Source organism: Marmota flaviventris, chromosome 19 (assembly GCF_047511675.1).
Source record: "Marmota flaviventris isolate mMarFla1 chromosome 19, mMarFla1.hap1, whole genome shotgun sequence".
NCBI lineage: Eukaryota > Metazoa > Chordata > Mammalia > Rodentia > Sciuridae > Marmota > Marmota flaviventris.
Window position 1 is genome coordinate 31,351,595 of NC_092516.1, and position 27,978 is coordinate 31,379,572.

General features: G+C 38.6%; 1 pseudogene; it reads right to left on the reverse strand.

The window, feature by feature from the left end:
- The window catches only part of LOC139702888 (cytochrome P450 3A21-like), a 251,432-nt pseudogene that overhangs the window by 11,476 nt on the left and 211,978 nt on the right, over positions 1-27,978 (reverse strand).

Sequence of the window (27,978 nt, forward strand, 5' to 3'; positions counted from 1 at the left end):
TTCCATGAAGAGGAAATGGAGGGAGCAATACCTTCTCAGCAAAGAGAGGTATTACACTAAAGAAAAAAACAATCAAAGGAGAAACCAAGTCAAATTAAAAACCAAAAATAAACCAAAATGACTGGGAATACAAATCATGTCTCAATTGTAACACTGAATGTTAATGGCCTACTCATTAATCAAAAGACATAGACTGGCACACTGGATTTTTTAAAAAGATACAAAAATATGCTGCCTTGAACAGAGTCATCTCATAGGAAAAGACATCCACAGACTGAAGATGAAAGGTTTGGAAAGAACATATCACTCACATGAACTGTGGAAACAAGTAGGAGTTTCCATCCTCAAATCAAATAAAGTAGACTTCAAGCCAAAGTCAATCAAAAGAGATAAAGAAGGCTATTTCATACTGCTTAATGGAACCATACATAAACAAGACATAACAATTCTAAGTATATATGCCCCAAACAATGGAGCATTTACATTCATCAAACAAATTCTTCTCAATTTCAAGAGTCAAATAGACCACAACACATTGAAACTGGGTGACTTTAACAAACCTCCATCACCACTGGATAGACCTTCCAAACAAAAGCTAAACAACAACAACAAAAATATAGAACTCAATAGTAAAATCAATAACTTATACTTAACAGACATATAGAGAGTATTTCATCCATCAATGAGTGAATACACTGTCTTCTCAGCAACACATGGATCCTTCTCTAAAATAGACCATATATTATGCCACAAAGCAACTCTTAGCAAATACAAAGAAGTAGAGATACTACCCTGTATTCTATCAGATTGTAATGGAATGAATTAGAAATCAATGATAAAATTTAAAAGTGAAAGCTACTCCAACACCTGGAGACTAATAATGTGCTGCTGAATGAACAATGGGTTGTAAAAGACATCAAGGAGGAGATTAAAAAATTCTTAGAGGTAAATGAGAACACTGATACAACATATTGAAATCTCTGGGATACTATAAAGGCAGTAGAAAGAGGAAAGTTTATTGCATGGAGTTTATTCCTTAAAAGAAGAAAAAGTCAACAAATAATTGACCTAACATTACATCTCAAGGCCCTAGGGAAAAAAAAGAACAAATCTACACCAAAAGCAGTAAAGACAGAAAATACATAAAATCAGAGATGAAATCAATGAAATTGAAACAAAAGAAACAATTGAAAAAACTGACAAAACAAAAAGTTGGTTCTTTCTAAAAATAAATAAAATTGCAGACACTTTGCCATGCTAATGAAGACAAGAAGAGATAAAACTCAAATTTCTAAAATCTGTGATGAAAAAGGAAATATCATGATGAACATTACAGAAATACAGAAGAAATTGAAAATTATTTTGAAAACTTGTACTCCAATAAAATAGAAAATATCAAAGACATCAACAAATTTCTAGAGTCAAATATTTTACCCAAACTGAATCAGGTTGATATACACAAGTTAAACAGATCAATTTCAAGTAATGAAATAGAAGATGGCATTAAAAGCCTACCAACCAAGAAAAGCCCAGGACCAGATAAATACACAACTGAATTCTATAACATCTTCAAAGAAGAACTAATACCAATACTCCTCAAACTCATTCTATGAAGCCAGTATCACCCTGATTCCAAAACCAGACAAAGACACGTCAAAGAAAGAAAACTTCAGACCATAGATGCAAAAGTCCTCAATAAAATTCTGGAAAATTGCACACAAAAACGTATTAAAAAGATAGTGCACCACCATCAAGTGGGGTTCATCCCAGGGATGTAAGGTTGGTTCAACATACGGAAATCAATTAATGTATTTCATCACATCAATAGACTTAAAGATAAGAATTATATGATTATCTCAATAGACGAGAAAAAGCATTCGACAAAATACAGCATCCCTTCATGTTCAAAACTCTAGAAAAAATAGGAATAATAGAAAAATATCTCAACATTGTAAAATCTATCTGTGCTAAGCCCCAAGCCAACATCATTCCAAATGGAGAAAAAATGTATGCATTGCCTCTAAAAACTGGAACAAGACAGGGATGCTTTCCTTCACCACTTCTATTCAACATTATCCTTGAAACTCTAGCCAGAACAATCAGACAAAATAAATTAAAGGGATACACATAGGAAAAGAAGAACTCAAACTATCCCTATGTGCCAATGACATGGTTCTATATTTAGAAGACCCCAAAAATTCCACCAGAAAACGTCTAGAACTAATAAATGAATCCAGCAAAGTAGCAGGATATAAAATTGATACCCACAAATCAAATGAATTTCTTTATATAAGTGATGAGTCTACTGAAAGAGAAATTAGGAAAAGTATCTCATTCAAAATAGGCTCAAAAAAGATAAAATACTTGGGAATCAATCTAACAAAAGAGGTGAAAGACCTCTACAATGAAAACTACAGAACACTAAAGAAAGTAATTGAAGAAGACCTTAGATGATGAAAAGATCTCCAGTGCTCTGGGATAGGCAGAATTAATATTGTCAAAATGGCTATACTACCAAAACTGTTGTACAGATTTAATGCAATTTCTATTAAATCCCAATAACATTCTTCATAGAACTAGAAAAAGCATTCATGAAATTCATTTGCAAAAATAAGGGACCCACAATAGCCAAAGCATTCCTTAGCAAGAAAAGCGAAGCAGGAGGCATCGCTATACCAGATCTTAAACTATATTACAGAGCAATAGTAGCAAAAATGGCATTGTATTGGCACCAAAATAGTAACAAAAATGGCATTGTGTTGGAACTTGTAGACCAATGTTACAGAATAGAGGACACAGAGACTAACCCACACAAATACAGTCATTTTATGCTAGACAAAGGCACCAAAGACATTCACTGGAAAATATATTGGAAAAAAAGATAGCCTCTTCAACAAATGGTGCTGGGAAAACTGGAAATCCATATGCAGGAAATGAAATTAAGCCCCTATTTCTCATCATGCACAAAACTTAGCTCAAAGTGGATTAAGGACCTAGGAATTAGACCAGAGACCCTGTGCCTACAGAAGAAAAAGTAGGTCCTAATCTTCTTCATGCCGAATTAGGCCCCTACTTCCTTAACAAGACTCCTGAAGCACAAGAAATAAAGTCAAGAGTCAATAAATGGGATGGATTCAAACTGACAAGCTTCTTCTCAGCAAAGGAAACAATATATAGAACAATATAAACAATATAAAGAACTCAAAAAACTTAACACATAGGGCTGGGGTTATGGCTCAGTGGCAAAGCGCTTGCCTCGCACATATAGGCACTGGGTTCAATCCTGAGCACCACATAAAAATGAATAAACAAAATAAAGATATTGTGTCCTTGTATAACTAAAAAATATTTTAAAAAACTTAACACAAAGAAAACAATAATCAGTCAATAAATGGGCTAAGGAGATAAAGAGACACTTTTCAGAAGATGATATACATCAATCAACAAATATATTTAAAAAGTTCAACATCTCTAGTAATTACAAAAATGCAAATCAAAACTATTCTAAGATTTCATCTCACTCCAGTCAGAATGTCATTTATTAAGAATATAAGCAAAAATAAGGTTGGTGAGGATGTAAGGAAAAAGGCACACTTTTATATTGTTGATAGATGAATTGGTATAACCAATAGGGAAAGCAGGATGGAGATACCTTGGAAAACTTGGAATGGAACCACCATTTGACCCAGCTATCCCACTCTTCAGTCTATACCCAAAGGACCTAAAATCAGCATACCACAGTGACACAGTCACATCAGTGTTTATAGTAGCTGAATTCACAATAGCTAAATTGAAGAACCAATCTAGATGCCCTTTAATAGATTAATGGATAAAGAAATTGTAGTATATATACAAATTGGAATATTATTCAGCATTAAAAGTGAATAAAATTATGGCATTTTCAGATAACTGGATTGAGTTGGAGAATATCATGCTAAGTGAATTAATCCAGTTCCCAAAATCCAAAGGCCAAAGGTTTTCTCTCTGATATATGGATGCTAATCCATAATGGGTGTGCGGGTAGCATTGGAGGAATGGAGGAACTTTGGATAGGGCAAAGGGGAGAGAGGGGAAGGGAGGGGGCATGGGGTAGGAAATATGGTAGAAAGAGATGGACATCATTACCCTAGGTACATGTATGAAGACATGAATGGTATGACTCTACTTTGTGTACAATCAGAGAAATAAAAAATTGTGCTCCATATGTGTACTATGAATTGAAATACATTCTGCTGTCATGTTTAAACAACAAATTATAATAAATAAATAAATGCATTTTTTAAAAAATAAAATGATATACACACGATGGAATATTACTCAGTCTTAGAGAGAATGAAATGATAACATTTGCCTATAAAACCTGTTTTTTTATACATAAGAGCTAAGAAAAATATTCAACATCTTCCCTGTCAATGGGCCTGCTGTGACCTTTGCACAACCTTGAAGGAACATCTAAAGAATGCTGAATTCCTGATGGGTTTGGCTCATTCAAGAGAACTTATTCATTCACTTGTCTCAAGGCTGTCACTCCCTCCCTTCAGTGATCTGGCCACTCCTGGGAGAATTAAGTGTCATTGAGGGGATTGTTAGGTCACACAAGGCAGATTGTTAAAACGGAGCTTTCTTTGTTCTAACTTGAATTTAAGGAATAATACTTTGGAGTCTCACCTGTAGAGAGGTAAGACTGCCCAGGACTTCCCAGTTATAACCCTGAAAAACTGCCCAGGGATCCCCCAGTTACATGATTTCAGGTGTTGGTGTATCCCCCATATGGTGATATATTTTCTTCTTTCACTCCGGCCTTTCACTTTTGCTTTTGGTTTCATATTATTACTAAAATAAATGCTATCTCATATAAAGAGAGTATCTTTATTGTCTATTGGATTTGACCTGTCAAATTCAACAGCTGCACACATACACAATGCTTTAATGTTACAATAATGTACCCAGGTTCGGGGACTTCATTATGGTGATGGACATATGATAATAGAAATTGCTACAGTTGAGTAGGGTCATTGATAACTAACTTTATCTGAAATTATTGAAGGAGAGTTGGAATTCGGAATTGGACAAATATTAGGAAAGACCATACATGCTTTAAGCAGAGAATTATGGGTGATTCTAATGATGGTCCAGAAGACCAGGAGATAAGGGAACTAGTCTCAGATGGAAATGAAGATCCTACTGGAAATGGGAATAAAGGTCACCCTTTTTATACCCTCACCAAGAGCTTGGCTGCACTGTTTCCATACCCTAGAGCTCTACAGAAAACAAATGGAAAGTGATGGACTAGTTTACTTAGTGGAAGGCATTTTTGAACAACCATGTATTCAGGCACCAGAATTGGTATTATTGGCCATGTTTAGTCAGTTTTAAAGTGAGATTGGAGAGCAAAAGGAAATAGATAAGAAAGATTTGGAAAACTCTCATTCTACCAAGGGAAAGAGCGGAAAAATGTGTACAGTGCAGAGAAGCCACTGTTTGTTAAAGAAATTAGCTTGGACAAGAAGGATCCAATTGCTTTGCATTGGGAGATTATGAAAGAGGATTTCAGGGTATCTCAGAAATTTGCAAGGTGGCTTTCCCCATCACCCACCCAGAGATCTCCCAGGGAACAATTGTTTTAGTGACCAAACCTGAGCTCAAAGACACTCACCTGGTGATAATTAAGAATAGTTCCCCAAAAGAGCTGAGGTCTTGGCCCTGGAATTCCCAGCTTCTTAAAATATCCATGTGAATAGGTCCCATATCTATAAAGTGGAAGAGAAATCCAGGTCAAGGGATTGTGACTGTGTGTATATAGTGGATCACAAGTCACTGATTCAAGAATGGGAACAGTGAAGCCAGGCAGGTAACATGTAGGCCATAAATAACAACAAAAACTCCAATGGCCCTGATTACATCTGCTCATCATCTCCCACATTCCCTGAGAGGACCCCAAAAGTCATAAAAATTAGCTCAAAGCAGCTGATTATTGTTAAGTTCCATCATTAGGCTTCCAATAAGTCCCCAAACATGAATTTGAAAATTCCTGAGCGATTCAGCCTAGATTGCTTCCAGGTCACTTCACTCACTGGTGTCAATTTAGAAGTTGACTTGATGCCATCATATTGTCCCTCCTATTGACCTCCAGTGGGGGCTGTCCCCACTCTGGGCCTTCTTTCCTCAGCAGAGAGGAATATTCTCCCAGTTTTTCATAAAACCTCTCTGGATGCCTTTTATTGCATCCCTGGTCCACATTCTCCCTTACTCATCTGCTGTAAGAGATTAAGAACACTGGCATACAGGAAACTGTTGAGTAAGAATAACCTGCTGGGCAGGTATATTTAAAGACATGTGCAATCTACTTCATGGATGTATTTATATATTAGACTCTTGTTTCTGATTTTGTTCCAAAAAGATGAGGTCATTTTAAACAGATTGGTTATCACAAATACAGAATCCCTATGGCAACCTTCAAAAGTAACCTGCTCAAAGAAATTCTAGTATTGAATAGAATGAAATTAAAACCTTTTAATCCTTTTAAAATATCAGAAGTGAAAAATGTGCTGTGATAAAAGCTGAATCCTAGCCTTTTCTTCAAATATTTAAACATAATTTATATTTTCTATTTCTTCACATGATGGAGTTACTTTTAATAATGAAATTGAAAATTATTAATATGCAAAACACTCAAAATAATATTCTATTTTCACATTATTATGAAAACCTTATTCTTCTTAAAAGTAAACCTGGGTTATAAGTCAAACATTACTTATAGGGGAGCATCTCCTTCCCACAGTCCAAAGCTAAATTCTCTTTTCCCTTGCTCCCTGATGCCAGAAATCTCACCACTCAAAGGAATTCTGCTCCTAGTTGGTTTTGATTCATGTTCCCATACTGTAAATGAGAATAGAAAGATATTTAAAATTCAATTCAGGGATCCTTCCTTTGGAGGCTGCCTATAGATTTAAAATCAGGGAAGAAACAAATATCTATACTATTTTTAACTTCTTAGAATTAGGAGGGGATTGTGATGGAAAGGAATAGAAGTCAAAATTATCCCAAGTCTTCTCTGCTCAAAAAATTCCTTGCCTTAGAGGTAAATAGTTCTGGATATGTAGGATGAAGGAATTGAGTTTTAAGAGGGAGGGTGTCCCAAGGAAATGGAACAGAAAAAGGGAAGAGCTAAATTTGAGCCTGTGATAGCATCTAGTGTGAACTTATTACATGGTGTAAATGGTGTTGGTAGGTAGGGAAGAGAGAACAAAAACTTCCTGTTCCACAGGAAATAAGACTTCTTCACATCTCTGGCAGCATGTATGAAACAGGTAACACCAAGACAATGAAACAAAAAGCCATGAAGACCCCTCTTACCCCCAGAACTCTGAGAGATTGCCAATGGTGCATCCTACTGCACCCAGTGACCAATTGATTGCAATCTATCTCTGCTTGATCGATCAAGGTCTAAATTGAGCCTCAGTCAGAATATGATCAGTGAGATACTGGCCATTGATCAGAGGCCACACTTTATCATTATGGAATATTCACTGGTATATTATAATCATGTGAAAGGTTACTGATCTCTTCTGTCAACACTTCTCTAGTGTTTTAAACATGAATAGATGGTGGGTTTTGTCAAATGCTTTTTCTGCAGCTACTGAGATGATCATGTAATACTTGCTCTTAACTGTATCCATGTGGTAAATTATATTTATTGATCTGCATATGTTGAACCAATCTTTTATTCCTGGGATTAAACTCACTTGATTATGGTACACTATCTTCTTAATGTGTTTTGGAATGTGGTTCACCGATATTTTATTAAAAATGTTTGCATCTAGGTTCACCAGGGATATCTACCTGAAGTTTTCTTTCTTTGATGTGTTTTTGTCTGTATTTGGTATCAGAATGATACTGGCTTCATAAAATGAATGTGGTAGTGTTCTCTTCCTTCAGTATTTCATGGAATAATTTGAGGGGGATTGACATTAGTTCCTTTTTTAAAGGTCTTGTAGAACTCAGCTGAAAATCCATCTGATCCTGGGCTTTAATTTCATTGCTTGATATTCCTGTGTTTAACTTTGCTATATTCTCATGGTTCAATTTGTATAGGTCATATGTCTCTAGGAATTTATCAATATTTTCAAATTTTTCTAGCTTATTAGAGTATAAATTTTCAAAATAATTTCTGATGTACCTTTGGATTTCAGAAGAGTCTGTAGTGATATTTCTTTATTCATCTCTAAGTTTGTTGATTTGGGTCTTTATTCTCTTTCTTTTTGTTAATTTGGCTAAGTATTTATTAATCTTGTTTATCCTTTCAAAGAACCAATTCTTTGTTTCATTGATCCTTTGTTTTTTTTTTTCATTCTCAATTTCATTGATTTTGGCTTTGATTTTTAAAATTCCTATCTTCTACTGATTTGAGTGTTAGTTTTTTTCTTCTTTTTCTTAGGACTTGAGGTGTAACAATTGTTTATTTAGTATTTTCTGGTCATGATCTATTAATATTTTTCTTTATTATTGACTTTACTTTCAAGATACAATCTATCTTCAAAGTCTAATCTCTTGGTGATATTTTCCATTCAATTTGAAATTTCATTTATTTAGTCTTTCATTTCCAGTATGTACAATTGGTTATTTTTCTTCTTCTTTTCTTTTTTTTGTGGGGGGTGGATGGGTAGGGGGGTTCTGGTGATTGAACCCAGAGGTGCTTTACCATTGAGCTACATCCCAAGCCCGTGGGGATTTACATGTTTATTTTGTGTTTGGGGTTTTTTTTTATTAAGATAGGATCTCACTAAGTTACTTAGAACCCTAAGTTGTGCAGGCTGGCCTTGAATTTGCAATCCTTCTGCCTCAGACTCCCAAGCTTCTGGGATTAGAGGCATGTGCCACTTTAAACTCCATTTGGCTTCTTTTCAGAATCTCTCTTTATTGAAATGATCTTTCACTTCCTGTATTTTCTTTCTAACTTCATTCCTAACACCTTTTTTTAGTTCATTAAACATTTTAACTATAAATTTTCTAAAAATTTTTTCTATATTTCTTCTACTATGTTTTTTAATAGAATCAGGTTTTGAGGTGTTGTGGGATGTTTGGGGTGTTTTTATTTTTTATTACTTGTGTATCTACCATCTGTTGGGATGATTATCGCCTTTTCTTTTATGAAAGGGACTATTTGGTGAGTCTCTTTCTCTTAAGAGCCCCAAGCTGGGTGAATATCTAGGTATTGATATTTTACTCAAGGTATGTTTTCTGCTGTTCCCAGTTTCAGCACCAGTTTTAAATACACTAAATCTTATTTACTACATTCACTTCAGAGTAAAGTCATAAAAAATTTGGGAGAAGCAAAAAAAAATGTTGATAGTATTATGATGTTCCTCTAATCCAGATATAAACATGTAATGATGTTCTTACCTATAAGCATGAACAGAACAGCACCCACCTCAGAGTTCTGTGAGAGTAAAATTTAATGGATGCTTATCAGCTGAAGTCCCATAGACCCAACTACTTGGTAAGCTGAGGCAGGAGAATTGCTTGAAGCCAAGGGTTCAAGACTAGTCTGGACAATATAGCAAAACCCACTTTGTCTTTGGGTCTCTTCCAAAAGCAAATGATCCTCACCTATCTTAATAATCTCATTTGGAGTGCCAGATAGGCCCAAATCATCATGGCTATGATGATCAAAAGCTTTCTTTCTTTGATTCTCCCTAATTTCTCTTTGATTCTCCAGTTTCACCCTGAACATGCATTTCTTTATTTCTCTCTAGATCCTTCATATATTGTGCTGGTGAAAGAATCAAAGCTGATACTATTTGAAAAGAAATCCCTCTGTAAGTGATGGGGAGGCATTCTTGTGGAAAGCTCATGGCTGCCCTCCCACTCCAGGCACCATCCATGCACCTTATTGGGCAAAACAGCATCAATCTCCTGCGGCAGCCTCTTCTAAACATCAGGGTGAGTGGCCAGTTCATACCGAATGAGGGAGAGAGTGTTGGCAGTGAACTCAGAGCCACCAGAAATAAAGATAATTGGCTGGGACAAGAGCTAAAAGAAGAGGAAACATTCCAGGAAAATCAGGCCAATGTTGAAAACCACAGTTTAGATGAGGGGAAATCCAAACGAAGCTCCCACCCAAATATCTGGGGAGAAATATGGAAAATCAATTTGGAGTTATTCTGGGAGTGGTTTTCACTCCTAGATCCTATAGAGCCAAAATAAGGCAAAATTGTTTCCATGCAAGTTGTCCCAGGGCCTACACTACTCTAGCCTGTCTGCTCTTCATTATGTCATCCTCACCACCACCACAAGCTGGGTCTTTTCAAGACATTGTGTAACTATGGAATGACTATGGAAGTACTTTAGCTATGAGTAAAATATGGTGGCTTTGTCCTTCAGGGAGAATTTAAATTATTCTACCTAAAATATAGCAGGAAAATCATTAAGAGAGTTTGTCAGGCTAAGGTCTCCTTGTATGGAGAATTAAAAGATCTTCCATCTCAACACATTTGCAGGAACTTCAAAGAGATGTATTGGGCTCAGGAAAATTATTGCTACTGGAATATGGTCTAATTTACAAGGGTCAAACCTAAAACAAACAAGAAACACATGAGTGTTTTATTAAACAAAGGCTTTTTCACTCAGTTGTAAGGCTATCTGGGAGAAACAGCTTAAAACTAAGTAAAAATGTGAGTCACAGGTTACCTGAAACTTCTCAACCTGGGAAGAAACTTGTTCTGTCGGAATGAACTTTTGTCAGAATGAATTTTCATCCCTCCTCCCATGTAGATATTTTCAAGTTTAAAACTAAAAACTTTCTAGTCAATATTTATATAAAGACTATGTACAAACATGAATGCACCACAGTGAATCTCACCATCAAGTGCCGCAGTCTGGCTGAGCACAAAATCACGAGCCACTCACAGCCTTGTAGATTCAAACAGCAACTCTTTGTTCTCAAACTGTCACTGGCACTCTACACGCACGTTCTGGGAAAATTCCCACCCTCCACCGGGCTCTGCATACGAAATAATCTCTGAATCCCGCGAGAACTCAAAGGGAACTCAAGGAGCGGGCGCCTGAGGCAGCAGGATACGCCCTATCCCCAGCAGGATCCACCTTAAACCTGGAACTGCCCTATTCCCAGCAGGATCGACCCTAAACCCAGATCCACCCTAAACCCGGATCCACCCTAGTCCTTGAGCAGGGTTACCTTTCTCAAACATTCATGCAATGTCACTGCAAATGACCTGGGTCCAAGGCAAGCCCATTTCCACAATGGAGAGTCCTCCCTCTAAGCAACATTGGGTAGGCTGACAAGGAAATTGCCATGCGTCATTCCTACTTGGCTATGGCTCTCAGCAATCAAGTATATCCCACAAGAAATTAAAAAAATAACTATAAGTAAATGGCAGAAAGATCAATAGAGGGAAGGGAGTAGGGGATGGGGAAGGAGAGGTACTGGGGTCTGAACTACAGCATGAAATATTCCATGTTTTTATTATTATGTCAAAACGGGTTCAACTCTCATGTGTGACAGAAAAGTACCTAGAAAAATATTGATATAAAGGCTATAATTTGATAAAAGGTTGAAATGTTGCCTTTCCAAAATCTTCTATCTTTCATGACAAATAGGTAACACAGAATTGGCCCTTACATAAGAGTTTCTTGTTCTTTGCTAGCTGATGGACTTTTTAAGTCTTGAAAGAAATCAAACTGATAATATCCCCCTTATATTTGATAATGTTTTCAGTTGTTGCACAAAAATAAAGTAGTTTTCAGATTGTTCCTAACAAAACAATAAAATCAACTCTTAAAATTAAAAAACAAGAAGATGGCCACTGCGTACGGGGGTTGCTGAAGTGCTGAGCGTGGTGCTCAGAGCAGCGGCTTTAATAGAGATTTCGCACAGTCTGTTAGAGCTCCTTTCACCGTTAATCTGTAGCAGACCACTTTGCCAAGCAGCAGGAAGAACAAAGAAATCGAAAAAGAGACGCTTGGCTCCCGGACGCTTGGCTACTCAGAGCCGTGGGCGCTTTGCTCCCATCTGCTACCTCTTTCACTTCGCTCCGGGCAGAGAAGCTGAATGTGTAATCAGCAGTGGATTGTAAGTACCCGAGGCAAAGAAAGCTCAGTGCGCCCCGCCTTTTTTTCTTTTTTTTTTTTTCTTTTTTTTTTTTTTGAATATTTTTTATACAGGGAGAGTTTGTGGATTGGGATTGTTGGCGGGGCTGTGGTTTCTGTGCCGAAAATCCACTCCACGGGAGCCGCCATTTGCTTTCTGCTTGCTGTCTTGATGGCTCTGTATACATTGTCCGGCAGCAGCATCTAGAGGTTGGAGCTGGGCTGCGTGCCGAGCCCTGTCCTCCGAAGGCTGGACTGCAGCCTCGAGCGCCTCGGTGGCCTGTTCGCCGCTGCACCTTCGGGCAGAGCCTGCTCTGGGGTCGTTCTGCACCCCCCTGCCAGGGGACCCGTGCTCCGGAGGAGGGGGACGGAGAGCCGCAGCGGCAGCCACTTGGGCCCCAGGGGCCGGGCACCGGGCTGAGGAGCTGCGGAGGCCAGGGCGGCTCTGCTACGGTCGCAGATGAGCGCGGCACCCGTGAGCGCGGCCCAGAGGCAGAGGCGACGGCGGCAGGGTTTCATTTCTAGAAATCAGGACTGGAAACAGAAGCAGCAGTTTGTATAATCCCAAGAACTTGCTTATGCCAGGAAGCTGTAAGGGCAACATGAATATCATTGAGGAGATCTAACATGGTGGCAGGCGCAGAGAGATCAAGTCTCTGACATCTTCAACTGCGTGGGCATAGGGAGCCGTAAACTGTCTAAATGCTGTTTGCTCAGGATCACTAGGCAATGCTGAGCTGACGTGGATCTGGGGTGTACAGGCTGGGCCCCTCAGAACACACACACAGAGCCCGAATCGGAGGCAATTAAGCTCCGGTTCACCTGCTTCGTGTGACTCAGCACTAACGATCCCACTGAAATAATTGGTCGGCCCTTAGGAACTTAGAGGTAAAAGCCAACCGAGCCTTCATAGGCAGTGGCCACAGAACTGAAACGGGGATTGGGAGAGACAGTCAGGACCCACCCGTTGCATTGGTCACCCGGCAAAGGGAACGAACGGTCACCATTTGCATGGGATACCACCATGGCAGAGAAATGGTGTCACGGGTGGAGGAGACAACTGCATTGAAACCAGCGCAACAGGTGTGTAATCCCCTAGCCATCTCTCTCCACACAACGGGGAAACCTTAAGGGCCACTCCCAGCTCTCCTGTGAACGCAATAACCAGACCGAGGGAATCAGGAGTGGCGCGGGACTCGCGGCGCGGAACTCCCGGCTACCGCTCCCACCAGTGCTGACAACTGAGGTCTCTTGCACCAGCTACCGGGGGCGTGGCTACAGGAGGGCAAGCAAATTCACTGGGGGATCTCAGCCCCAAGCTCTACAAACTTAGGGTCTGAGGGAGGCAAACAGGGAGAGTGAGCCCAGGTGTTCATGAAAACAGGGCTCCCAGGAGCAGCAGACCTGGCGTGTAGCCAGTATTGTGGTGAGTGCCACAGGTGAGCACAGCCTGGCTTGAGGAAACACAAGACAAGGCCCTAGACACTCAGGATTGGAGACCAGCCCAGTCTAGGAGAAAGAGCTGCTGCACAGTGAATGGTTCCCACCTATTGAGAGGAGAAGCTTGGCCCAGTGGGCACAGCTCCACCTACTGGAAGAGAAGTTAATAGAACTCTAGGACTGCATTTATTATTATTATTATTATTATCATTTTTTTTTCTTTTTTTTTCTTCTTTTTCTTTCATTTTCAATTTTTATTTGTTGTTGTTCTTTAACTTTTTTTCAATGTTTCTAATTTTTGTTAAATTTATTTTATTTTATTATTATTATTATTTAAATTTTAATTTTCATTTTTTTATTATCATTATTATTTTTGTTAAAAATTTTTTTTTCGACTTTTCTTTCTTTCTTTATTATATAATCTTTGTTATTTTTGTTTCTTTTGTCTTTTCATTTCTTTTCAATTTTCTTATTCCCCCTTCCTTGAATTCTACCTGCCTACTCTCATTCTCTTTAGTGACTTCTTCCCTTCCCTTCTAATATCTTTCCTCCCAAGCATCAAATAAATTTATAAGAGTAAACAGTAACTCAGAAGTCAAACAGAACAAGAAATAACATGAGCAGCATAAAAAAGCAAGGAAGAAAAGGAGTACAAACAATGAAGGACAGCCTAAATATTCAGGAGGACCTAGAGTCAGCAGAAAAATGGCCATATAAAGAACTCAAGGAATACCTTAGACAGATGGAATGGAACCTTAAAGAAGATACGAGACAGCAAATCCAAACAGTGAAAGAACACTTTGAAAATGAATTACATAAACAGATAAAAGAAGAAGTTAAGCATCTTTACCAGGAGATAGAGATTATAAAAAAAAACCAAACAATAATTCTAGAAATGAAGGAAACGATAAACCAAATTAAAAACTCAATTGAGAGTATCACTAACAGAGTGGAGCAAGTAGAAGCCAGAACATCAGATAATGAAGACAAAATATATCATCTTGAAAAGAGCCTAGCCATCTCAGAAAGGCTGGTTAAAAACCACGAGAAAAACATCCAAGAGATATGGGATAACATAAAAAAACCAAACCTACGAGTCATCGGGATAGAAGAAGGTACAGAGATTCAAACCAAGGGAATGAGTAACCTGCTGAATGAAATAATTACAGAAAACTTTCCAGAAATAAAAAAGGAAACGGATATACAAATTATAGATGCATACAGGACACCGAGCACACAAAATCACAGTAGACCAATGCCAAGACACATTGTTATGAAGATATCCAATATACAGAACAAAGAGAAAATATTAAAAGCTACAAGAGAAAGGAGGCAGATTACATTCAGGGGTAAACCAATAAGGTTAACAACGGATTTTTCATCACAGACGCTGAAAGCGAGAAGATCCTGGAACAACATATTTCAAACACTGAAAGACAATGGATGCCAACCAAGAATTCTGTATCCAGCAAAATTAAGCTCCAGGTACAACAATGAAATAAAAATCTTTCATGATAAACAAAAGCTAAAAGAATTTGCAGCCAGAAAACCAGCATTGCAAAGCATCTTGAGCAAAACACTACACAAGGAAGAAATGAAAAACAATAACCAAAACCATCAGTGGGAAGTGCCTCTATAAAGACAGAGGGTGGGGGGAAAGCTAACCAAGGAGAAACAAACTAAATTTTAAAAAAAATAAGATAAATAATCAAACATGGCTGGAAGTACAAACCATATATCAATAGTAACTCTAAACGTTAATGGCTTAAACTCTCCAATAAAGCGACATAGGCTGGTAACATGGATTAAAAAAACAAATCCAACAATATGCTGCCTCCAGGAGACACATCTGATTGGAAAAGACATACACAGGCTGAAGGTGAAAGGTTGGGAAAAAATATACCACGCACACGGTCCTCGTAAGCAAGCAGGGGTGGCCATCCTCATATCGAATAAAATTGACTTCAAGACTAAATTAATCAAAAGGGATAAGGAAGGACATTATATACTGTTAAAAGGAACCATTCACCAACAAGACATAACAATTATCAATATTTATGCACCAAATAATGGTGCTGTGACGTTCATAAAACAAATTCTCCTCAAGTTCAAGAATCAAATAGACCACAACACAATAATTATGGGTGACTTCAACACACCTCTCTCACAATTGGACAGATCCTCCAAACAAAAGCTGAATAAAGAAACTATAGAACTCAATATCACAATCAACAACCTAGACTTAACTGACATATATAGAATATATCAACCATCATCAAGTGGATATACTTTTTTCTCAGCAGGACATGGATCCTTCTCAAAAATAGACCATATATTATGCCATAGGACAACCCTCAGTAAATATACAGGAGTGGAGATAATACCATGCATTTTATCTGATCATAATGGAATGAAACTGGAAATCAATGATAAAAGAAGGAAGGAAAAATCCTACATCACATGGAAAATGAACAATATGTTACTGAATGATCAATGGGTTACAGAAGACATAAAGGAGGAAATCAAAAAATTCTTAGAGATAAATGAAAATACAGACACAACATATCGGAATCTATGGAACACAATGAAAGCAATTTTAAGAGGGAAATTCATCGCTTGGAGGTCATTCCTCAAAAAAAGGAAAAACCAACAAATAAATGAGCTCACACTTCATCTCAAAGCCCTAGAAAAGGAAGAGCAAAACAACAGCAAATGTAGCAGAAGGCAAGAAATAATTAAAATCAGAGCGGAAATAAATGAAATTGAAACAAAAGAAACTATTGAAAAAATTAACAAAACTAAAAGTTGGTTCTTTGAAAAAATAAATAAGATCGACAGACCCTTAGCCATGCTAACGAAGAGAAGAAGAGAGAGAACTCAAATTACTAACATACGGGATGAAAAAGGCAATATCACAACAGAAGCTACAGAAATACAGAAGACAATTAGAAATTATTTTGAAAACCTATATTCCAATAAAATAGAAGATAGTGAAGACATCGATAAATTCCTTAAGTCATATGATTTGCCCAGACTGAGTCAGGAGGATACTCACAACTTAAACAGACCAATAACAATAGATGAAATAGAAGAAGCAATCAAAAGACTTCCAACCAAGAAAAGCCCAGGACCGGATGGGTATACAGCGGAGTTTTACAAAACCTTTAAGGAAGAATTAATACCAATACTTTTCAAGTTATTTCAGGAAATAGAAAAAGAAGGAGCTCTGCCAAATTCATTCTATGAGGCCAACATCATGCTGATTCCGAAACCAGACAAAGACACCTCAAAGAAAGAAAACTACAGACCAATATCTCTGATGAACCTAGATGCAAAAATCCTCAATAAAATTCTGGCGAATCGGATACAAGGGCACATCAAAAAAATTGTGCACCATGATCAAGTAGGATTCATCCCTGGGATGCAAGGATGGTTCAATATACGGAAATCAATAAATGTTATTCACCACATCAATAGACTTAAAAATAAGAACCATATGATCATCTCAATAGACGCAGAAAAAGCATTCGACAAAGTACAGCATCCCTTTATGTTCAAAACATTAGAAAAACTAGGGATAACAGGAACTTACCTCAACATTGTAAAAGCTATCTATGCTGAGCCTCAGGGTAGCATCATTCTCAATGGAGAAAAATTGAAGGCATTCCCCCTAAAATCTGGAACAAGACAGGGATGCCCTCTATCACCACTTCTATTCAATATAGTTCTCGAAACACTGGCCAGAGCAATTAGACAGATGAAAGAAATTAAAGGCATAAAAATAGGAAAGGAAGAACTTAAATTATCACTATTTGCAGTGACATGATTCTATACCTAGAAGACCCAAAAGGGTCTACAAAAAAACTACTAGAACTAATAAATGAATTCAGCAAAGTGGCAGGATATAAAATCAACACGCATAAATCAAAGGCATTTCTGTATATCAGAAACAAAACTTCTGAGACGGAAATGAGGAAAAACACTCCATTCACAATATCCTCAAAAAAATAAAATACTTGGGAATCAACCTAACAAAAGAGGTGAAAGATTTATACAATGAAAACTACAAAATCCTAAAAAGAGAAGTAGAAGAAGATCTTAGAAGATGGAAAAATATACCCTGTTCATGGATAGGCAGAACTAACATCATCAAAATGGCGATATTACCAAAAGTTCTCTATAGGTCTAATGCAATGCCAATCAAAATCCCAACGGCATTTCTTGTAGAAATGGATAAAGCAATCATGAAATTCATATGGAAAAATAAAAGACCCAGAATAGCAAAAGCAATTCTAAGCAGGAAGTGTGAATCAGGCGGTATAGCGATACCAGACTTAAAACTATATTACAGAGCAATAGTAACAAAAACAGCATGGTACTGGTACCAAAACAGGAGGGTGGACCAATGGTACAGAATAGAGGACACAGAGACTAATCCACAAAGCTACAACTATCTTATATTTGATAAAGGAGCTAAAAGCATGCAATGGAGGGAGGATAGCATCTTCAACAAATGGTGCTGGGAAAACTGGAAATCCATATGCAACAAAATGAAACTGAATCCCCTCCTCTCGCCATGCACAAAAGTTAACTCAAAGTGGATCAAGGAGCTAGATATCAAATCAGAGACTCTGCGTCTGATAGAAGAAAAAGTTGGCTCCGATCTACATATTGTAGGGTCGGGCTCCAAATTCCTTAATAGGACACCCATAGCACAAAAGTTGATAACAAGAATCAACAAATGGGACTTACTTAAACTGAAAAGTTTTCTCTCAGCAAGAGAAACAATAAAAGAGGTAAATAGGGAGCCTACATCATGGGAACAAATTTTTACTCCTCACACTTCAGATAGAGCCATAATATCCAGAGTATACAAAGAACTCAAAAAATTAAACAATAAGAAAACAAATAACCCAATCAACAAATGGGCCAAAGACCTGAACAGACACTTCTCAGAGGAGGACATACAATCAATCAACAAGTACATGAAAAAATGCTCACCATCTCTAGCAGTCAGAGAAATGCAAATCAAAACCACCCTAAGATACCATCTCACTCCAGTAAGATTGGCAGCCATTATGAAGTCAAACAACAACAAGTGCTGGAGAGGATGTGGGGAAAAGGGTACTCTTGTACATTGCTGGTGGGACTGCAAACTGCTGCGGCCAATCTGGAAAGCAGTATGGAGATTCCTGGGAAAGCTGGGAATGGAACCACCATTTGACCCAGCTATTGCCCTTCTTGGACTATTCCCTGACGACCTTAAAAGAGCGTACTATAGGGATACTGCTACATCGATGTTCATAGCAGCACAATTCACAATTGCTAGACTGTGGAACCAACCCAGATGCCCTTCAATAGATGAATGGATAAAAAAAAATGTGGCATTTATACACCATGGAGTATTACGCAGCACTAAAAAATGACAAAATCATGGAATTTGCAGGGAAATGGATGGCACTAGAGCAGATTATGCTTAGTGAAGCTAGCCAATCCCTAAAAAACAAATACCAAATGTCTTCTTTGATATAATGAGAGCAACTAAGAACGAGCAGGGAGGAAGAGCAGGAAGAAAAGATTAACATTAAACAGATACATGAGGTGGGATGGAAAGGGAGAGAAAAGGGAAATTGCATGGTAATGGAGGGAGACCCTCATTGTTATACAAAATTACATATAAGAGGTTGTGAGGGGAATGGGAAAATAAACGAGGAGAGAAATGAATTACAGTGGATGGGGTAGAGAGAGAAGATGGGAAGGGAGGGAGGGGGGATAGTAGAGGATAGGAAAGGTAGCAGAATACAACAGTTACTAATAGGGCATTATGTAAAAATGTGGATGTGTAACCGATGTGATTCTGCAATCTGTATTTGGGGTAAAATTGGGAGTTCATAACCAACTTGAATCTAATGTATGAAATATGATATGTCAAGAGCTTTATAATGTTTTGAACAACCAATAAAAAAAATAAATAAATAAAAAATTAAAAAACAAAGTGTGGCCCATAAACCAGCTGTATCAGCAGCACCTGGGAGCTTATATGAACTGTAGACTCTCAACCTTCCCCCACCTGATCACCAAGTCAAAACCTAGACTTTCATATAATGATGTGATTCAGGTGTACAATTTCACTTAGGAAATGGGGATTATATTTTTGAGAGACATCAAGTAATAGAAGGGCTGGGGCACTTCAAAATGGATGATTCCATGATGTTACATAAACTATAGAGCAAGAAAAAAAGCTAGAAGGATAGTGACTGATCCTATTCTAACGAATGAAATTAAAATAGCAGAAGAAAGAAGGTGTCAATAGAAGGGCATTGGGCATGAAATAAAAAAGAACAGGATCCATTGAGTGGAATTAGTTCAATCAGGGCCTGAATATTACCTACCTTAGTACATACCCCTTCTCTCTACCCTACTTCATGCTCATCAACAGCCCTTATGATTGTAATTTGGCCTCCCCCCTTTCCTTCCCTTTCTGAGAAGGAGGCAGAGTCAGGCCTGGGTATGTTTGATCAGGAATCAAATTGGTTCTTTAAAACACTTAGAACCCTGCCAATCCCAATCATATAATCCAAAATGAAGAAAAAGGCACAAGTGTAAGAAAGGTCTACCCATGAAGAATTCAGTGAGGCTGTAATTGGTAAATTTGACTAGTAAATGCATTCCAGTTGCCACAAACTTCATATGACTGAATTGAAACTGAATCATAAAGTCAAAGTTAAGAATTCTGCTGGTCAGTACTGTACCCTGCAGCCACAGGTAAATCATAATCCATCAAACTCCACTCGGCACATATCAATACCACACATATCTAGTGGTAATTGTATTCAGCAGCAGAGAAAAATAGTGCCTTTATCACAGAAAGCTGAATGAGACCAGAGAGAGACAGAGATGGATAGGCAGATGGTCAAAAGCAGATGCAGACATGGATATATTCACATTGGTGTATGGTGTCAGCCCATCTCTGCTCTAGAACCCATTTGAAAATATGTAGGACTTTTGAAACATGCCGGTCAAACCATTGGTAGTTTGAACTTGACCATAATGGAATCATTGTATTTAAATCAAAGAAATAGGCTCTGTTTCAGATTTTTTTTGAGGAAGAAAGGCAAGACAGAGCCAACCTATGTATGTCAGTGCATATGGATAGACATAAAAATATGTGAACTCCTCCCTCTGAACATCCTTGGTTACTTTTATGGGACCTCACATCTTTGGTATTCTGGGAGTTAATTATGAATTGCAGAAAATCCACATGATGCTAGAAACAGAAAGAGAGATTTCAAAGAGAAAAGGTCAATCTGGTTAGAAGTCAACCAGGAGTACAAAACTTAACCTCTGGACCCCTTTTAAGTCCAGAAGTTAAGTCCAGAAGTCTGACTAGGATTGCCTGAGTCACAAGTGGACAAAAACACTCATCAACAAACTTTGGAGACTGGGATGTTTCTCTGAATGAAAACCAGCTATAGTGTCCAGCGGCTACTGGTGATTGGTGTCCCTGCTACTGGTGGTTGGTGTCCCTGCTCCTGAGTTTCCCTGGCTTCTGAATACAGCTTCTTGGATAGAGAGTGGCTGGCTTCTTCTCTTGTCCCACCTAGTTGCTTGGGAAGAAGGGCCAGACTTTCATCCTTTCTATTATCCTGCCTTAATTTTTCATCATATTTATCTATTGCCACTTCCAACTAATTACCAGGTTTTGTATGAGCATCCTCAAATACTCAACAAACCCAGAACACTATAAAATTTTCAGTGACATCTGACCTGCAGACATTCTAGTGCTGGCCACCAGGACGCATGAGCCAAAGCTGGGTTGGTCAGCTTGCTGCCTCGATACCCATAAAACTGTGCCCCCACCCAGGGCTAGGAGAGGGCTCAAATTTAACATGGACCAAACTCCACTAGGTAGCCTAAGGAGTTCTTCCATTGGAGACTGTGTCAAATAAAAGCTTTGGAAATGAAATAATTCTTTGCCATTATATAATCTGGGACATGATAATACCAGTTAACATAATTTTTAAACAGTAATTTTTATATTTGACCATTTTTTGAAGAGAAGCAAAGCTTTTATTTCAGCAATACTATGCCACGGTCACTAATTTTCATTTCTATTGCAAATGTTAAACTCTCTCTCTCTCTCTCTCTCTCTCTCTCTGACTCATTCTCATATCAATTTTCCCAACCTGTACCCTCTTCATTTACCCCAAAACATAAACACTTTCCTTTCTCAACCTACAGTTCTCCATCTGCCTTTAACAAAACATGGAGGCAAGTGAACATCACATGTATACAGACTGATAAATTGTCACAACATGGACATCCTCATGTCACACCACCACATTTTACCTTCTGGTTATCTTCAAGGTGATTTTCTTTCATCCTTTTTACAAAATTTTTTGAGAAAATTTAGAGAATCACTTGGAAAAAGATGGAGATACTTAATATCTCATAGAGTGGGATAGGGAAATGAAAAAAAAACTTTAATTAATATGCAAAATTTTCCCTGAAGGAATTACACTTTTCTGAAACACTAAGAAGAGTAAAAGTCATCATGGTTTTCAACCAGGACCCATTCCCTCTGTAACCTTTGCTTGAGCTCCAGGCCATTGGCTGAGCAAGGGCACATCCACACAAGGGGCCCCCTACCATAGCAGTGAGACCAGTAGCCCCCCCCCCGCCCTTCAGAGTGGCCAAAGAATCCAGAATAAATTCCCTGACCTCTTACTCTTTTATCCACTGGACAAGAGTCTTTTGGATAAAACAGAGCATAATCTGCTGCTGCAACTCAGTGGTTAAGTGCCCCTGTACATTGTTTTTCCAATTTACTGTAAATCTAAAACTATTTAAAAATAAAAATTTTACAAGTACAAATAAATCAAGGCTCAGAGGAGTAAAGAAACTGCTCCCATGTCACACAGCTGGTTCATGTTGGAACAGTATTCAAATAAAGGTTTAATTTCTTTTTTTAAACCGTGAGAGCCTACCCACCAGTTTGTAAAGACAGAATAATATTTTTTCACAAGCACTGTTTTGATCATCTCTGGATCCGTGACCACCAACACAGGCTGTTGACCACTTCCAACCTGTGATAGAAAATCAGACTGATTAAACCTAACAGTCCAGATTCTGCAGTTGGAGCCACACCTGATGTTGCACAAGACACAGCCTCGTCCTACAATCCACGGCAACATTACCTCCCAGTTCAAGTTAGTAGTTCTGACCACTTAAGCCACTGGAGCCTTCACAAAAAGATAGTGTTACATAGCTCAGGCAGGAAGAGGCAAAGACAAAATAGTTCTTCAAATAGATCATAACTAGAAATTACATGGGAACTTTTGTTAAGAACAGATGGTGCATAGATGGGTATCACCTATACCATTCTCCATAATTTTTATATGCTTACACTATTTCAATAACTGGGATGGGGGTATAGTTCATTATTCTATTACTAGAGTGCTTACCTAGCATGGGCAAGACACTGGGTTGGGTCCCCAGTACCACAAAAATTAAAATATTTTAACACCTAAACAACATATTTGATCAGTGAAAAGTTAAAGAAATATTGGCTCTACCCATAAACCGTATCCTTAATAGGGTCACTTTTCTATATTTTTCATGCTATTATATTTAATGAAGCCAAATCACTGTCCACAACAGTCTAAGTAATTTATTTATTTTTAGATAAATTGGGTTTATTTTTATTTTTTTATTTCTTACATACATGACATTAGTGGAAGGCATTACAATCATAATTATCCTTTCACTAACTTTATTTTTTTTTTAGAGAGAGAGAGAGAGAGAGAGAATTTTTTAACATTTATTTTTTAGTTTTCGGCGGACACAACATCTTTGTTTGTATGTGGTGCTGAGGATCGAACCCAGGCCGCATGCATGCCAGGCTAGTGCGCTACCTCTTGAGCCACATCCCCAGCCCCTCACTAACTTTAAATGATATCATGTCTTTTCTTCTTCCCAAATGTCCCAAGGATTCCTATCACCAAGAATAGTGAGTAAGATCTTCCATTAGCTGCTCCCTGGTCATCACCCTGAATATGTTCCTTTACTTTGTCTTGTTCATTCTGTTCCAGGGACACTAGCCTTTCGGTTCTTCACATACCATATGTGTGTCTCAAGGCGTTACCATTGACTGCTCCACTGACTGGAAAACAGCATCCTAGAAACCCTTATCCAGGAATTTGTCCTTGACTTCATTCAGGTGTTTGCTAATCCTTAATGGCTCAAAGAGGATGTCCCTAACTACCTTATCTACCACTCTTAAGTTCCTTACTCTGACCTATGGTCTTCATAGGACTTAGGACTTTCTAATATGATACTTTAAATTAATTGAACTATTTTTTATTGTCTATGTTCTCTCTTATTATCTATAGCAGGGATATTCACTGCTATATCAGCAATATTTGGAATAGCACATAGTAGCTTTTAGGCAAAAAAATATGTTGATTAAGTAAATGAAAACTATCTTTCCTTGTAGAATTCACACAAGTTGTGGAGAGAATTCTAATGATGTTGTCAGCAATATTTAATGCAATAATGAAAAATGTTAATTTTCAAAATAAACACTTCAAATATGGAAGGAGAAAAAAATTAATTATGCTGATAAAATGTGATATTGGTTACACAAATATTTTAGTGCCTGTTACAAAATTGAGCATTATTTATTTTACAAAATCTCCTTTGACAGTTTTGTGAGCCAATGTGCCTGTGCTACCAATAATTTAAATCTGCTTCATCTTAGCATTAACAGCATGATTTTGGAATGATTAAATCCCTCATTTGCATTGACAGAAGAACCTGGTAAGTCACATGCTTTGTATGATATAAACTCTTTACTCTAAATAACCTAATTATTTTGTCTTTGCACATGTATATTCTTGTCACATGAATTCCTCTATCAGTTTGACAGGTTTTTCCTTTAATGTTCCTGATCTTTCACAGTCATTTTCCCTTTTAATGCATTATCTACTTATAGGAAATAGGTGTCAAGACGTAAAATCCCTATAAACTTCATCCTGTAGAACCTATTACTGGTGTCATAGTGGCAATGGTGGCTGTTTAAAATAATACTTGAATAATTGTTTTTAAGACATATTGGGGGGGAGTTAAAAAGTTGAAGACAAACTATCAACTGGTCTCAAGTAATAATGTTGCAAGGGGCAGTGGTAGATGAGCCATAGGAGATTCATCACTCTGTGCCCTGGCCTTTAATAGGCCATGCTACCTCAGCAGAGCATGCGGCCAGCCCTGCAGTTTCTGAGGATTCATGGGAGGAGAAAAGGAGGGATTAAAAAGGGAAAGACTTCACTGAATTGCTTCTAATAAGTACAAAGATTGCACCTCTTCTACTGCTCCCAGAAACCTTCCAGCAGCTCTGCCAGGGAAGTTGGGCCACCCTTCAAAGTCATTATTTACATGAGCCCAAAGGAATCTGCATAAAAAATAGACAACATCACTTCTTCCAAGTCAGTAGAATGAGATAGAAAAGGAAATGCCAGGCACTAGACAGAAGGTGAGCCTGGGAGTCCTTGGGCCATCAAAGCCTAAAAAAAAAAAATCATTACCTGCAACATTCTCAACTTAATTCAGGGTCTGGACCTTGACATCTGGTAACATATGGGACCTTGGCAGGACCAGAAACCAAAGGCTTTTCAACAGAGAGCTGCATCCCAAGAACTCTGGGTTAAGATTTTCCTCACATACTGAGGTGCCACATCCTAACAAATCTACCCAAGGGAAGTTTCCAGAATACTCACCTTCACATGTTCCCATATTTCTTATAACACTCTTCACCAAATTTCCACATGCCCCGGGAACAGAAAACAAAACTCTGTTATTCCAATGTACTAACCATAGCACCAACGGGGCACAAATGATTGGAATATCATGAGAGCAGGCTGACTACCCCTCATTGCAAGTTAGAGGGCAGCTCATAATCAGGGACATCTGAGTGGACAGGAGAGAAAATACAGGAGATACTGGAAGTGGGTAAATCAGTCCTTCTTGAGGTTTCTTGTGACTTTGTAGACATGGCAGGGATTGTCCTCATCTGTGAACATGAAGCAACTGCTTGTCTATCTAAGGTGTTCTGGCTTGTGAGTCTGTTGCCTCTAACATCTGCAAACCTCTGCATTATCCCCTCTGTGGGAAATCAAAGCTGAGGGACAGTGAATGAGATTTCCAGGGACATGCACACGTCTCCCTCCTTAGGCATGCTCTTATCTTACCTCATGAGCTCTCTCTCTCAAGTAGAGTTAGGAATCTGAAGACACCAGTGGACGGTTTGGTCCACCAGACTTATGTACATCATAGGGATGGTGTGAAGTCCTAAAAATCTCAGTACTTCCTCCTGAGGAGCAGCACTTTGACTGATAGAACTAAGTGGATCTTTGCAACCATGAGAAGCAAAACAGGGAGTTGAGCAAGACTCACCATATGATAATCCAGGGTAGTTCCCAAAAGTGGCAGAGGTTTTGGTCCCAGAGTCCCCAGCTTCTTAAAATGTCCGTGTGAGGAGGCCCCATACCTAAACAGTGAAAGAGAAAGCCAGCCACAGAGACTGTGACTGTACGTGGGGCTCGCTTGTCACAGACTCAGGAACCAGAACAGTCAAGCCAGGGAGTGACACATAAGCGATAAATGACAGAAAAAACCCCAAAGCAATAATCACATGCACTCACCCTCTCCACCTCCTGAAACTCATGATTAACTAAAAGCACCTGAACTCTTTATTCTCCCATCCTAAAGTGAATCCATGCTAAGCGTCTCCAAACTAGAGTGTTCCTGAGAGCTTCAGACTGGAATTCTGCCAGGGTATTGCATTTGTTTGTGTCAATTTAGGAAATTGATTATTCCATGAAGTGATGATTTTCATTCATGGACTAATGATTGAGATAGAACTGGGAAGTTTTTTTTTTTCTTCTGCTCCAATGATAAGATTTTGCTTAAGTGCATCTTCTCAACATCACGATGTCATGAAGCACCTGTGGTAACATCGCTCTTATAGTTTGTTCTGAGGCTTTTATAATTTTCTTTTCCTCTGAACCATATTCCTATTTTAGTATCTGGCCTTTTTCAGATCTGTCTTCCCAGTAAAATCCAGGAGCGCTCACAGTGCTCTTATTTGTATAAAATGACAACTGGGTCCATGGCTTCCTATGACATCAGAGAAATCTGAACACCTTCAGAGATACCCAACTCACTGTTGTCAGAAACTCTGTATTGTTTGATATACAGGGAAGGCTAATTTCCCATATTTCCCCTGAGTGACACTGCACACAAGAATGGGTGACCAATGCTTGCTTGTAAGCACAGTGGCAACCGTGCTCACACTTATCAAGAGGGTCAGTCACAAAGCCATTCATTCGCTGCCTCCGTCCATCAACTACCTCTGTATGAAAACCCATTAGGGCTGGTGCTCCCTAGGCCAGGCCTGCCTGCAACTCATCATCCTGTTCTGAGCCCCACAGCTGTGGGTCCTGGATCCTGAAAGCCTCTCCACTCCACCGTGACTGACATAGAGCAGACTGGGGAAAGAAGAGAGACAGAGGGAAGAGGCTGCCAGCAATGCCAAGGTTGGTCCCATAGTGGCAAATGGGGAAAGTATGAAAAGGAGCCCCAAGAGATCTTTCAGCCACAAGAGAGGTGCCCTCTGAAAGTTGATGTTCCTTCCTATTGATAGCAAGAGACGCACTGGCAATATCAAACAAAAATCTGTGAGGTGTTCCAGATGGTTGAATTAATACCTGTTTCTTCTTTTCCAGAGGTGAGCCTTTAAAGCAGTATAGGTGTCTGTAAAAATCCAGTAACTCTAGTAAAATATCATAAAACCAAACCAGATCATTTCAGGAAAAGTCATGTGTTTGAAGGATCCACAGGCGTACCTCTGCAAGGCCCAGCTGGGCTCTGGTAACCCTCCCCGATATTTCTGACAGCTGTCTCTGCTCTAAAAGTTCAACATTTAGAGATAAATAGTCCTGCATATTGCACGGTATAGAAATTGAGTTCTAGGAGGGAGTGGGGGTTCCAGGGGAGATCATATAAAAGAAGGAAGGTGAAGTGTGACCCTCCCACCAGGTATGGAATTCACTGTGGAGCTTTTCATAAATGATGCTGGAGGATGGGAGAGAGGGGAACGGTAAACCTCCACATACACAAGAGAGCCACACATCTTCTCCAGCAGACATAATGGAGAAGGTAAAGATAATGAGACAAAAACACAAACAACCCAGCATTCCCAAAGGGAATGGAAAAAGGGATGAGGTTCCCACTGCACATGGCAATGAGTTATTTGTAATCTGCCTCTATTGTATCTGGGTCATTGGTCTGGGTCTAAAATTCAATTAGATCATCCCTAGCAACCAGTTTTGTCAATAACCTCCCTAGCCACAGGAATAGGAAGTCGGGGAGCAG